This window comes from Pogoniulus pusillus, unplaced genomic scaffold (assembly GCF_015220805.1).
Source record: "Pogoniulus pusillus isolate bPogPus1 unplaced genomic scaffold, bPogPus1.pri scaffold_50_arrow_ctg1, whole genome shotgun sequence".
NCBI classification, from domain to species: Eukaryota; Metazoa; Chordata; class Aves; order Piciformes; family Lybiidae; genus Pogoniulus; species Pogoniulus pusillus.
The window spans coordinates 1,072,519-1,079,814 of NW_026974708.1; positions in this window are offsets into that span (position 1 = coordinate 1,072,519).

A 7,296-nucleotide genomic window follows, 5' to 3' on the forward strand; every position below is an offset into this window, starting at 1 on the left:
CAAGGCACCAGGTCCAGCCTGGCTGCCTTTAACCTCTCCCAGTAAAGTCTGGGCAGTCACATTGCAAACTGGATCCTCTGCTCCCAGTCCACTGCAGACTGGATCCCTCCCTTGTCCAAACTGGATCCCACTAAAGCCTCCAAGGATAGACTTGGCCCTGTCCCAGGTGCATTTGTTCCCCTAATGCCTTCCCAGCACAGACTGGGCTGCAATCCAGTACAAACTGGATCCCCTTCACCCTCCCTGCACTGAGTGGATCCCTGCAAGTGTAAAATGGACACTCTGACCCCTCCCAGTACTCACTGAACTCACTTCCAGGACAACCTGCACCCCTCAGCACCATCCCACTTCACTCTGGACCTTTTCTGGCACAAATCAGATCTACTGATCCCCTCCCAGTCCAGACTGGGCCATGACCCAGTGCAAACTGTTTTGCTTTTCCCCCTCCCACTTTGCATTTGGCTCTGCCACTGCTAACTGCTATGGTAGCCCAGTCCAGGACAGAATGGGCTCACTTCCAGCACTGACAGCATCACTTGGCTCTGCCTGACAGAGCTTCTGACAGCTGCCAGTAAAATGTGATCCCATGGCCTCTGCCAGTGCAGACTGATCCCTGCCAGTACAATCTGAACCTCCTAATCCTGTCCTGGTACCGACTGGGCCTTGTCCCAGTGCCACCTGCATCCTCAGATCTCCTCCCACTGGATACTGGCACTTGCCCCAGTCCAGACTAGATCAATTGACCCCTCCCAGGACAGACTGAGTCCCTTCCCAGTACAGACTGGATTGCTTTAGCCCCTATCAGTACAGCCTGGCCTCTCTCCTAGTGTGAACTGACGTGTTTAAGGAGGTAGCCAGATTATGCAGGAGAAAAATTAGAGAGGCTAAGGCCCAGCTAGAACTTAGGCTGGCCACTTCTGTGAAAGATAATAAAAAGCACTTTTATAAATGTATCAGTGCTAAAAGGAAGGGCCAGAAGAGCCTCCACTGCTTACTGGACCAGGAGGGGAACACTATAACTGATGACGAAGAAAAGGCTGAGGTCCTGAATGCCTTCTTCACCTCAGTTTTCAACAGTAAGGAGGGAGGAGTTCAGGGCAAGTGACCTCCTGAACTGGGGGATGGGGTCAGGGAGCAGTGTGTTCCCCTGGAAATTCACGAGGAATTAGTTCAGGACCTGCTGAGCCACCTGGACACCCACAAGTCCATGGGACCAGATGGGATCCATCCCAGGGTGCTGAGAGAGCTGGCAGCTGAGCTGGCCAAGCTGCTCTCCATCATTTTCCAGCAGTCCTGGCTCACCAGAGAGGTCCCAGGAGACTGGAAACTGCCAACGTGGTCCCCATCCACAAGAAGGGTGGGATGGAGGAACCTGGGAACTACAGACCTGTCAGCCTGACCTCAGTGCCAGGGAAACTGATGGAGCAGGTTAGCTTGGGGGTGATAAGAGCGCACCTGTCTGGACTTCAGCAAGGCCTTTGACACTGTCCCCCACAGCAAACTGCTGGCTAAGCTGTCAGCCCATGGCTTGGATGGCAACACTCTGTGCTGGGTTAGGAACTGGCTGGAGGGCTGAGCCCAGAGAGTCGTGGTGAATTGTGCCACATCCAGCTGGCAGCTGTCACTAGTGGTGTCCCTCAGGGATCAGTGCTGGGCCCCATCCTCTTTAACATCTTCATAGATGACCTGGATGAGGGCATGGAGTCAGTCATCAGCAAGTTTGCAGATGACACTAAGCTGGGGGCAGATGTGGCTGGGTTGGAGGGCAGAAGGGCTCTGCAGCAGGACCTTGACCGCCTGGACAGATGGGCAGAGTCCAAGGGATGGCTTCAATAGCTCCAAGTGCAGGGTGCTGCACTTTGGCCACAACAACCCCATGCAGAGATACAGGAGTGGCTGGAGAGCAGCCAGACAGAGAGGGATCTGGGGGTGCTGATTGATACCCACCTGAACATGAGCCAGCAGTGTGCCCAGGTGGCCAACAGAGCCAATGGCATCCTGGCCTGCATCAGGAATGGTTTGGTCAGCAGGAGCAGGGAGGTCATTCTGCCCCTGTACTCTGCACTGGTTAGACCACACCTTGAGTATTGTGTTCAGTTCTGTGCCCCCCAGTTTAGAAGGGACATTGAGATGCTTGAGCATGTCCAGAGAAGGGCGACGAGGCTGGGGAGAGGCCTTGAGCACAGCCCTACGAGGAGAGGCTGAGGGAGCTGGGATTGGTTAGCCTGGAGAAGAGGAGGCTCAGGGGTGACCTTATTGCTGTCTACAACTACCTGAAGGGTGGTTGTGGCCAGGAGGAGGTTGCTCTCTTCTCTCAGGTGGCCAGCACCAGAATGAGAGGACACAGCCTCAAGCTGTGCCAGGGGAGATTTAGGCTTGAGGTGAGGAGAAAGTTCTTCCCTGAGAGAGTCATTGGACACTGGAATGGGCTGCCCGGGGAGGTGGTGGAATCGCCATTCCTGGAGCTGTTCAAGGCAAGGTTGGACGTGGCACTTGGTGCCATGGTCTGGCCTTGAGCTCTGTGGTAAAGGGTTGGACTTGATGATCTGTGAGGTCTCTTCCAATCCTAATAATACTGTGATACTGTGAACTGGATGCTCAGACAACTTCCCCATGCACACTTGGCTCCATCCCATCACTTGGTGACCTCATCCCCTCCCAATACACCTTTGGCCTCTCACACTTTCTCTAGCCAGTGTCCCAAATCCCTTTTCCTACCCCCTGCTCATTTCCTCACCCAGGCCCCTGCTCTAACACAAAGGAGCTGAACCCATCCCTCACCTCACCCCTTAATGCCGAACTCCTGCCAAAAACATCTCTGCCTCTTCTGCCATTGCCCATCCTGGCCTCGTCCTTTATCCCTGGCATTAACTCCTTGGCCTTAATCCCATCACGCAGCCCAAGTCCTGCCACTCAGAGCTGGCCCTCAGCTGAGCCCTACCCAGCACCCTTGGAAGGACAACAAAGCCTCTTCCCAGCCTTGGCCTGAGCCTCAGACTTCAAAGGCAGCTCTGAGCTCTCAGCAGCTTTCTGGACACATCAGACCCAAACAATCTTCCTGTGCTCTGACCTCTCACCTGCACTTCCTCTCACCTGTACTGACTCTTCTTGGTCCCTGACACAGGACATGGGCTCTGAGCTCCCTGAGCAGCCACATGGCCTTGGAAGAGGAGCAGGAGGTGGCCTGTGGCTGAGCAGATGATGGACACCAGCAGGAGATGGGTGGCAATGCCATGGGGAGCTGAGCTGTGCCTCAGCATCTCAGGGCCAGCAGCAGGCACAAGGCTGTGCAGGGGTTGGGAGGTCACTGCTGCCTCAGAAGTTGAGAGGGCAGCAGCAGGAAGAGGGCAGCAAAGGGACTGGGGGGTCACTTCTTGCTGCAGCAGCTGAAGGGCAGCCCTGACTCCTGCCTGGGCTCTGTGCTTTTGGGCTGCCAGCTGCCAGTGTCCCCAGCAGGCAGCAGAAGGCCTGTGGTGGGCAAGGCACTTGTGTGAGTCCCTGTCCCTAAGAAGCTGGTGGCCTCTGCAGGGAGAGGCTTGGGGCTGGGTTGTCAGCTCCCTGCCCCCTGAGTGCCTGAGGGGATAGCAGCAGGCACAGGCCTTGGGAGCCCATGCAGAGCTTTCTGCTGCCTGCTCAGCTGCCAGCCACAAGCAGGCTACTGGCTTGGGCCAGCACTGGGACATGACTGATGGCTGAGAAGCTCCTAGGGCAGCAGGAGGCACATGGCCATGGGATGAGGGTACCGAAAGTGCAAGCCCTTTGTGTCCTTGGCCAGCAGCAGGCACAGGGCTGGGCTGGGCCCTGAGACATCCATAGTGGCTGCCAAGCTGAGAGGCAGCAGCAGGGAGGGGCCTTGGGTGTTGGTTTGGAGCTGGAGGTTCTTCTCTGTGCTGTCCCCAGTCAAAAGGCACCAAAGGCTCTGGTAGGGACCATTGCCAATGCCCTGGGATGGAGCAAAGCCTGCAGAGAGTGAAGAAGGCCAAGTGCAGAGGAGCTGTGGCAGCAGGAGTGTGGCCACCCAGACACGGGGGTTGTCCTCCCCTGCACCCAGCACTGCATTAATGATGTCTGCTGTGTGGTTCCTTGGTCTGGAGGAAGGAGGAGGAACTGGAGAGGTTGCAGAGAAGATCTGCAGGATGGACTTTGGAGGCTCTCTCTGGAAGCTACAGGCTCAGGGAGTGCTGTGCTGCTGCCTCACGGCTGCTTTGAGCTGCTGGAGCTTCACTTGGCTGTGGGCAGAGAAGGAAGCCTTTAGGAAGTGCAGCTTGGAAGGTGCAGGCTGGGGCTGAGGACAGAGAAATGTGAATCAGAGGAGAGAGCTATGGTGCAAGAGGGGAGCCAGGAGTGTGGGCAGCCCATGTCTGGCTGTGAGTGTCAAGACAACTCCAGCAAGGGTGGAGAGCCCTGAGGGAAGAAGTGGAAATGTCAGGGTGAGAGCTGGCTGGGGGAGCAAGATGGGAGTCAACAGCCTGAAGGGCAAGAGGTGCAGGCATGGGACAGTGTAGCACAGCCTGCAGTGGGCATGGCCAAGGGCTCTGGCCAGTCTGAAAAGCCCAAGAGGATTGAGGCTTTTGTCCCATCAGCTCTGGAAGTTGCTTCTGCTCCCATGGCAGCTGAGATGAAACTTTATTTGGAGGGTCTCAGGTGCTGCCTTTGCAAGGCCCCGGGGTCAGGGCTTGGCCTTTCTGCTTCACAAACCAAGCCCAGGGTTTGCTGCCCTGCACTGTGCCTTTGTTTGCCTGCAGCCATGGCCCCTGTGAGCTGCTCTAACAAGGCCCTGGGAGGCTTTGTCAGTAACAACCCTCAGTGAGGCCAATCAATGCTTCGAGTTGCTGAGGTTTTGCTTCTGACTTCCTCAGCAGTTTCTTCAGGCTCCTCTCAGTACCTGAGGTTGCTGTAATGAGCCCCAGGTGCCCTCAGGAGCTGTTTGTGTCTCTAATTCTCTCCTAGCTGTCAAAGTGCACCTAACAAATCTCAATTGTCACAGGTGAAATCTTTGATTGCTTTTCAGTCTAGAGCAGAGGTGAGAACTCAGCAATGATTCCAGCCCAGGAGGTCTGCACTGGCAGGAGAAGCTGCCCCTTGAGTGATGACACTGAATGGACAACTTTGCTCCTCACCCTCCAAACTCCCCATGCCTCTCACTGCCCACCTGGGGCTTCCAGCACTGCTCCTTGCATCAGACTTCTGCTCTGCTCTCTGCAGCTGGAGCTCACAGATCCATGGCACAGCTTCCCCCTGCTCTCCTGACAGAAACAGCTGCACACAGCCACAGGAGAATTGTTACTGTTGGGAAGCAAGGCAAGGCCTGAGAAAGTTCTCTCAGCAATCCAAGCTCCATGGAGCCACCTGCTCAGCACAGCTGTCTCTCAGCAAGTTGCCTCTCTCTAGGCATGATCTGAGCAGCAATGCTTTAGGCAGGCAGACACAACAGAGAAACACAGTTCCAGAGGTGGCTGGCCCGAGGTAGGGTGGATCTCTCCCCTGGTAGAATAAACTCACCACACCACAGATTTTTATTTTAAAGTCAGGGGAAAATGAAGTTGTATTTCTTATAGTTCAAATATAACAGTATAAGGAGAAATAAACTACTAGAGAGATATAATCTTAGTGAAGATGGGGATGGGGTCAAACGTTGCCGAAGCAGCAAAGCAGCAGCAACCAAAACAGCAGTGGGAGAAGACAGCAGCAGGCACAGCAAGGGGAAGGTCCAAGCTGTGCTTCTAGACATAAAGCTCTTGATGCTCCAATGAAATTATATTAACTTATCCATTGTTGCCATTCTATGGCCTATCCCTGGAATGTTCACCTCTCCCCTATGTCTAAGCTAGAAATCAGCTCAAATGGCCACAATCCACCCCTTTAATATAATTTCCATTGCAGCATCAAGTCATTCTGTCTAACTAGGGACAATATCAGTGTCATGGACAGAAGTCATCCAGGCTTCAGGCATTTTCCTCCAATTCTTGGTCATCCATCTCCTCATTTCTGTCTGTCTCAGGCATTGGTGAGCTGTCAAAGGTTTTCAAGGAATGGTCAGATGTTTTCTTCAGTGAATGGGACGGAGCAGGACTCTTGGCATTCACAGGGTTCACACTCATGTACGGTGATTCTTCATGGGTTTTATGGGCACCACAATGATCTGCAGAAGAACTCATAACAACTTATCTCTCTGCCAATGTCAAGTTCTTTTGTGGCACACATTGTATTGCACCATTCTTTTGCATAACCCAATATGTATGACCAGGTCCTTCAGCAAAAACCACCCCTTGGACAGGCGTAGCCTCCCCTGAAGGGAAAAATACCCAAACAGACTTGCCCAACAAATTCTTTTCATGAATGACAGGAACCTGTCACCTGCTACCTTTTGTAACACATCTGAATGAGCTGGGCCAGCTCGGTTGTTAGAACCTCTACTGTTCACTACCAAAGTAGCTTGGGCTAGATGTTTCTCACAGTTCTTTAAGGTTCCTCCCCCCATTGCCTTTAAAGTTGTTTTCAGAAAGCCATTGTAGCATTCAATTTTGCCTGAGGCAGGTGCATAATAGGGGATGTGATAGATCCACTCAATGCTGTGCTTTTTGGCACAAGTTTTTATGAGGTTATTTTTAAATGAGTGCCATTATCTGATTCAATTCTCTTGGAAAGACAAATCACAGGATTTGTCTTTCCAAGCCCAAAATGGTGTTACGTGCAGTAGCATGGGAAACTGGATAGGTTTCCAGCCATCCAGTGCTTGCTTCTACCATGGTCAGCACATATTGCTTTCCAGTCTGAGAACGAGGTAGAGAGATGTAATCAATCTGCCACGCTTCACCGTATTTGTACTTTGCCCATCGCTCACCATACCACAAGGGCTTCAGACGCTTGGCTTGTTTAATAGCAGCACAAATATCACAGTCATGTATAACTTGTGTTATAGTGTCCATGGAGATGTTGATTGCTCTATCCCGTGCCCATTGGTAAGTAGCATCTCTGCCTTGATGTCCTGAGGAATCATGGGCCCACCAGGCTAAGAACAGTTCATCTTGGTGTTCCCAGTCTAAATCCAAGTTACAATTCACATTGGTTTGACACACCTTGGCAGCCAAATCTGCCTGATGGGTGTGTTGATGTTCCTCAGTAGCTTTACTCTTGGGCATGTGAGCATCTGTGTTTAGCCAACTCATCAACAGTTCTTGCTCTTTCCAGGCATCATCTTACCTAATATGCCTGACCTCCTTCCTTGGCAACAGGGCTTTCTCCTCATCATCACTATCATCCATCTCCTGAGTATATTTTCCCTTGGCTCTAGCC